Source organism: Colobus angolensis, unplaced genomic scaffold (assembly GCF_000951035.1).
Source record: "Colobus angolensis palliatus isolate OR3802 unplaced genomic scaffold, Cang.pa_1.0 Scaffold79, whole genome shotgun sequence".
NCBI lineage: Eukaryota > Metazoa > Chordata > Mammalia > Primates > Cercopithecidae > Colobus > Colobus angolensis.
Window position 1 is genome coordinate 3,778,727 of NW_012121709.1, and position 7,515 is coordinate 3,786,241.

General features: G+C 46.9%; 1 pseudogene; it reads right to left on the reverse strand.

The window, feature by feature from the left end:
• Positions 1-207: 207 nt before the first annotated feature.
• On the reverse strand, positions 208-596 carry LOC105502289 (annotated as a pseudogene).
• Between the last annotated feature and the right edge of the window lie 6,919 nt (positions 597-7,515).

Below are 7,515 nucleotides of genomic sequence, written 5' to 3' on the forward strand. Positions count from 1 at the left end.
GGGAGGGAGGAGCTGCTCCCGGCTCCTCTCTTACCTTCTGGTGGCTGACAGTAGTGACAGTAGTCCTTGGAACTCCTCGGTTTATAGACATATTACCCCAAACTCTGCCTCCATTTTTTTTTTTTTTTTTTGTGCCCTGTTCCAGTCAGCAAAAGGGACACTTTATTGAGCCCCAGGGCCATGGGGCCCTTCGCGGAAGGAAGAGCCTTATTTGACCTTCTTCTTGGGGCACAAGTTGTTGGCGTGGCCACACTTCTTGCAGCAGTTGACAGCACAGGGGTGAGCAGGGCACTGGCGCAGATCCCTGAGAGTAATATCTTGTTGAAGTTGTATTTCTGGGCAAGCCAGTGGAGGGAAGGCTCAATAACGCCACCTCACAGGCGCAGCACCAGGTGCAGGGTGGACTCTTCCTGGATGTTCTAGTCTGAGAGACTGCGGCCATCCTCCGGCTGTTTGCCCGCAAATATCAGACACTGCTGGTCAGGCAGGATGCCCTCCTTGTCTTGGATTTCGGCTTTGACATTCTCAGTGGTGTCAGTGGCCTCCACCTCAGGGGTGATGGTCTTGCCCATGAGGGTGTTCACAAAGATCTGCATCTCTGAGTCTGCAGCTCGGCCGCCTCACTGAAGAGAAAGAGCGCCTCCATTTTCATATCACCTTCCTCCATGTGTAGCTCCCCTCTGTGTGCCTCTTACTAGGACTCTTGTCCCTCAGGGCCTACCCAGATAATCCAGTATGTTCTCATCTTGAGACTCTTAACTATATTTACAAGACCTTTCTTTCTTAAAAAATTAAATTTATTTTTAATTTCCATAGGTTATTGGGAATAGGCGGTATTTGGTTACATGAGTAGGTTCTTTAGTGGTGATTTGTGAGATTTTGGTGCACGCATCACCTGAGCAAAAAAACTAAACCCAATTTGTAGCCTTTTATCCCTCACCCCCTTCCCACCCTTTCCCCTGAATCCCCAGAGTCCGTTGTGTCATTCTTACGCCTTTGCATCCTCGTAGCTTAGCTCCCACCTATCAGTGAGAACATATGATTAGGTTACTCCAGGTTACTAAGAATGCCATTAACTCATTCCTTTCTATGGTAGTATTCTATCACATACACACACACACACACACACACACACACACACACACATATATATATCTCACAGTTTCTTTATCCGCTCATTGATTGATGAGCATTTGGGCTGGTTCCACATCTTTACAATTGTGAATTGTGCTGCTATAAACACGTGTGTGCAAGTATCTTTTTCATATAATGACTTCTTTTCCTCTGGGTAGATACCCAGTAATGGGATTGCTGGATCAAAGGATAGTTCTACTTTTAGTTCTTTAAGGAATCGCCACACTGTTTTCCATAGGTCTTGCACTAGTTTACATTCCCACCAGCAGTGTAGAAGTGTTCCCTTTTCACCACATCCACAGCAACATCTATTAATTTTGATTTTTTGTGTATCTGCAAGACCTTTCTTACAAATAATGTCACATTCACAGATTGCAGATATTAGGATGTAGACATATCATTTTGGGGAGCACAGTTCAACCCATGACAGTAGGATTATAAGAGATGGTGCATATACTATGCTTAGCACCATGCCTGGCACATAGCAAATAGTTTTGTTCTTCTCATTCTTTAAAGGGCCAGAACTAGGCTCTAGATTTAAAAATAAGTATCTCTGATCCTCTCCATTTCCCATCTCTCTGTCTCTCTCTCCCTTCTTAGTCTGAAATCCACCAGAAGTTGGGCCTGAAACAAGGACTTGGATACAGGTAGTTTTATTGGTGGTAGGGGTAACATGTGGGGGAGGGTCAGAGTGGGGAGGTCAAAGTGACCTCAGGACTCAGGTGCAAGGGAATGAACAGAGTGAGCCAAGGAAGAAGGAAAAGCCAATAGGAGGTTCCTTTTTTTTCCTTTTTTTTTTTTTTCTGACAGAGTCTCACCCTGTCACCAAGCTGGAGTGGAGTGGCACAATCTCAGCTCACTGCCACCTCTGCCTCCCAGGTTCAAGCAATTCTCCTATCTCAGCCTCCCAAGTAGCTGGGACAATAGGCATGCTCCACCACACCCAGATAATTTTTGTATTTTTAGTAGACACGGGGTTTCACCATGTTGGCCAGGATGGTCTCCATCTCTTGACCTCATGATCCACCTGCCTCAGCCTCCCAAAGTGCTGGGATCACAGGTGTGAGCAACCATGCCTGGCTGAGGCTACTTCGTATATGAAGCAGCTATGTAGACAATGGGATATAAATACCATTGGAAGCTGTGAGAAGTGTACAGAATACATCCCAGAAATGTCCCGTTGATGGATCAAGGTGAGGCATTTATACCCCAACTCCACCTGCCACTGGTTGAGGGTCATCCCCAGTGTCTCCTGCTCATGGCCTCGGCAGCCTCCTACAGCTTCACAGAGGTGGGGTACGCACTTGGATAGCATACTGTCGATTTGAGTCTGAGCTTGCAGGAATCTCTGCCCAGCAGCTGCAGCTGCATTCAGAGGTGAGCAGGTGTGAGAAGGAACACCTTAAATCTGCTTAAGGGGGTATGATAAGGAACACCTTAAAACTCCTTAACTCCTCACTAGAAGCCAGTGCATAGATATCTTCCATGATAGGCTTATTTTTTTCATGTTGTCACAGGTTGAATTGTGTCCCCCAAAAAGATACATTGAAGTCTTAACTCCCATACCAGTGCATGTGATTGTGTTTGGAAATAGGGTCTTTGCAGATGGAGTCAAGTTAAGATGAGGTCCATAGGGTGGCCCCTGCTCCAATATGATGGGGGTACATGCCTTAGTAAGAGGAAGAGAAATGGCAGAGGCTGCCATGCACAGGGGAAAAATGTAAAGACACACAGGACAAGGTCCACGTAATGATGATGGCAGAGATTGGACTGATGCATCTACAAGCTAAGGAATGCCAAAGATTGCCAGCAACCAGAAGATGCTAAGAGAAGGACATGGAGCACATTCTCTCCTAGAGCCTTCAGAAAGAGCACAGACCCGCTAACACCTTGATTTGTAACTTCTGGCCTTCAGAACTGCAAGAGTATCCATTTCTCTTGTTTTAAGCCACCCAGTCTGTGGTACTTTGCTATAGTAGTCCCAGGAAATGAATAAACATGCTCATTCATTCATTCTAGCAATGCCTGGGTATGTTTTATGGGATAGAATGGGCTCACAGGTTCATTACTTAAACCAATCTTTGAGCCTCATTGTGGCTCAAAAAGGACCCCACTGACCATGGGAGTGTTCAGGCGGGATCTGGGTTGGAAACATGTGTCCTCTTCCAAATTGCTATGCAGCTCACCCACACCGTCTGCCAGCATTCTTCACCCCCTCCCCTATTGCAGACCTGTTCCCGAGACAGCTCTGCTGCCAACATCCCTGAGAGTAGTATCTTGACCAAATCAGGGACCACCTTATAAAAGACTTAGGACTTCACCTGCCAGGTACAAGCACATCCATTTGCACTTCTTTAAACTGCATGCTATTCAGCTTCCCTTCCATCATCACAGTGGACTCCACTTTGAATCCTCCCAGGCTATAGTCGTAGAGTGCATGGGCCCTTGGGATTATCAAAGCTCATCCTTCCCACTTTACTCTTGGAGAAACATTGTAACTTTACCACCTATCACCCTAGGCCTGAGTCCTGCTCCAGGGTGGAATAGGAGTTCTGGGTTTCTCCTCCCAATCCATCTGCTCATTTTGACCTTGGTCACATTCTCTTTTTTTGTGGGGGAGTGGTGCTGGGAGCATAGGGTCTTCATGCCATCTCTTCTGCTTGTGCCTGGATTGTAGCCTTAAAGATTTCATCCAGAATGTAATGTAGGCAAGAAATTCCCACCAATACCAAGGGGCTAACGAGAGCCATTGTGTTTCCTTATGAAAAGCAGGGGTCAGCACCTTTAGTTGAGGAATGAATTATGAACTTGTCTTCAGTGTGTTTCTCACAGTTCCTCCTACTGTGCTGGGTGTACTAAAGACAGATGACACCCTACCCCAAAGTCAGTGTAGAAATGCAGAGAAGCTTGAGAACATGAAATAGGAGATAAGAACAGAGAGAACGGGGGAGCAGAGGGAAGAAGAAGAGAAAAGAAATCGTCAAGAACACATAGAAAACTATCTGCTGGTTAAATTCCAGGCTTTGAAATGCGAAGAATGGCATGTTCCAGTAGTCTTTTATAGACCCATGCTCTACAATATTAGAAACAACCAAGGCGGACAGACAATTTCATGGTTACATCGCGATTTGGTTATTTCTGCCAATGCAGCTAAGGGATACCCTGATCAGTAAAATCCAGATAATTTCCAAAGCTGTTGCATCAAATCCTTTGGCTTAGTCCTTCCTGCGAAACATAGGATCACTCCCTGACGTTACCAGAAAACTGTTACTGCAGACTGGCATTTCACCTTCTTTAAATGATTCTGACCACTTTCCCCAAATACAGAGGTGTTTCCAAAGTAGGAAGAACAGATAAATGTGCCAGGCACAGCACGCCTGTACTCCCAGCTACTCAAGAGGCTGAGGCAGGAGGATTGCTGGAGATCAGGAGTTTGAGACTAGCCTGAGCAACATAGCAACACCTCATCTCAAAAAAAAGTTATAAAAAATTATAAAACAATAGACTACACTCCGTCTTTACCCACCTCCAAAACACACAAAGGAATTCTTGTCTTCGTGGTGCATGCCTGGGTCATTTCTGCAGGTGATTCATTAAAACGCCTGGTTTGGAGTCATAAATTGTACACTCGTAAGTATATGTATGTTAGTTACTGCTGTGTAACAAACTAACCCAGAACTTGGTGGCTCAAAGCAACAACCATCTTACTTGAGTCTACAGGTTGTCTAGTTCCACTGATGTGGGCTAGGTACAGCTATCTTACTCATGCATCTGTGTAATCAGGGGGCAGGTTGGCTGGGGGCTGGCTGGTTTAGGATGTCCTCAGCTGCGATGACTCATACCTTTCCAGCAGGGGGTGTCGTCATGGTGGTGACTAGCAGAAAACAAAATAAGTAAATCACCCTTTCCAGTGTCTGCAGTGAGATTGTTACCACCTCATTGTCCACAATGGGCCACATGCTCAAGCCACAAACTGTGTGGGAGGGCCCTACCAAAGTTATGGACACAGGGAGACATGAAAATGAGATCCATGTGTCCAATCAATTTCCTAGAGGGTAGAAACCACACAGGTAACTATTCAACAATTGTATGCTAGCTACATACAGAAAATAAAACGAAAAGTTCGGAAAATTATCTGATCATCCCCTTGGTCAGTGATCTGACAACATTTTAGTAAAGAGCTAGGTAGTAAAACTGTAGGCTTGTAGAACGTGCAGTCTCTGTCACAGCTACTCAAGTCTGCCACGGTAGCATGAAAGCAGCCATGGAGGATACATAAATGAATAGGTGTGGCTGTGTTCCAATAAAACTTTATTTATTAGCAAAAACAGGGGGCTGGCCCATGATCTTGGTCATCATTCATCAAACTGACATTTGCTGGGGCCAGACTATGGGCCAGGCACTGTGGATGTGAAGATAAATAAGACATGTCCCAATGAGCTTTCAGCCTAATATGGAGACTGGCAGACTGTAAGAGTGCAACAAATAACGCACTGAGTTAACATTAATGGGAAGATAGATAATAAAGAAACACAGTGGAAAGAAATGTTGCTGGGGCCATGGAAGTCTAGACAGTGCAAGGGATAGGAAGAAAGAGGCTTCCAGGAAGTGGTTAGGTTTGAAGACTGGCTAGGCATTCTTACAAGAATATCTAGGGTAGAGTTTGGAATTCCAGGCTGAGGGAACAGAGAGATTAGAGACCAGGTGATGAAAAAGAACTTGGCGAATATTTAAGCGGGGCTGGACCAAAGGGTGTTTCATTTAGCTTTCAATGTTTTTGGCTGGGTCTAGATTCTTTTAAGTCTAAATTATTCGAAGGTTCAAATTTCCGCAATCCCTGGGGAACACCCAGTACCCGAGGTGTTATGACAGGATGTCTTTTCGTCCTACCCAATTTAAGGAAGCGATCCGGTGTAGAGAGAATGAACCAGATTATGAATCAGCAGAACCGGGCTCTAATTCCCCTCACTCCTCTCATTGCTCCCTGGATAACCTTAACCATTTCACATGCCTCTTTATGCCTCAATTCCCCTAACTACAAAATGGGGGAAATAATGTCTCATAAGGTCGCTGTGAGAATTCCAAGAAATATCTACGATGTGCTTAAACACACTGCCTGGCTGGGGATAAACACTCAGAAACGCTAGCTAGCTATCATCCTCACCTTCATTGTTTTCATTGTTGATCATCATTGCCATCTTCATTAACTCTTCTCTCTGTCCAATCCGTCCTTGAAACTCCCTGCCCCAGACACTGAAGCCTCCAGAGATGAACCCAGAACTGGCTCCAGAAACAAGTCCCCCACTCCCTGCTGTTTGTTGGGTGGGGTGAGTTGGGGGACGCTGAGTCTCTGTTGTGTGCACAGCCAGCAAGGAGGCCTGGAGCAGGGCCGGAGACAGGCAGTGGCGGAGGCTGCGAGTTGCTCGCCAACAAACAAAAGTTGCCTTTCATCTGATCCAGTGCTCCCGAAGAGGAATCACTTCCTCCTGCCTGGGCGTTTATGAAAGCCGACAGCAGAGGCGAGAAAACAGCCAGCTCTTTCTGCGCGTGATAAAACCATTACAATCAATTTAGGCAGCTCGCAGGCGCGCAGACAGACTCTGTGTCGACTGGATTCTGTTACCGGGAGTGGGGTGGGGGGAGCCGGGGCGGGGTGGGGGGCGCAAGGGGGGCCTTCTGGGAGACTGGAGCGTTCGGCCTTCCGCGGATGGGCCCCATTACGGCTGCAGGCTGGCGCCACTGCTGCGGGGGCTCGCTACCCAATGAAAGTGTCATCCAACTGGAAGATGGGGGGGCTACCAGTGTTAGCTTAACTCCTGCGGTCTCGCAGACTAATTGCTCACGGTGGAAACACGCCTCAAAGTGCTTTGGCCTCGTCAATAATAGGGTATCAGATGCTTTCCATTCCGCAGTGCATTGATCTGTTTCCTCCCCAGGCCTCCTCCTGGCTCCGCTCCCTGGCGTCCCCCCACCGGTGCTGCCCTGGCTTCTACCTCTGATGACTCTTCTTCCTTTTTTTTAAAGTGTTTTCTAAGCGTGTGTTTAGCATGAGTGGTGCCTAAGTGCTAATTGTTACACCACAGATTGATTGGCGACGAGATGGCTTGCCAAGTTCCTCCAGTCTCCTGGGGGGAGGAGGGCAGAGGCGGAGAGAGGAAGGGTGGGGAGGGCTTAGGGTGGGGGTAGCAGCGGTTGTTGGAGGGAGGAGGAGAAGGGAATCCTTGGTACTTCTGAGTTCCCTCTAAGTCTATGTCTTTCTGGGCTGGAAACTCGTGCCTGTCGTCGGGGAGATTCAGTGAGGGGGCAACCTCTACTGATATTTTGTTATGTGAGAAAGTGGCATGGGTTTCTTTGCCAGTGCTGAATAAACCCTGGAACAGG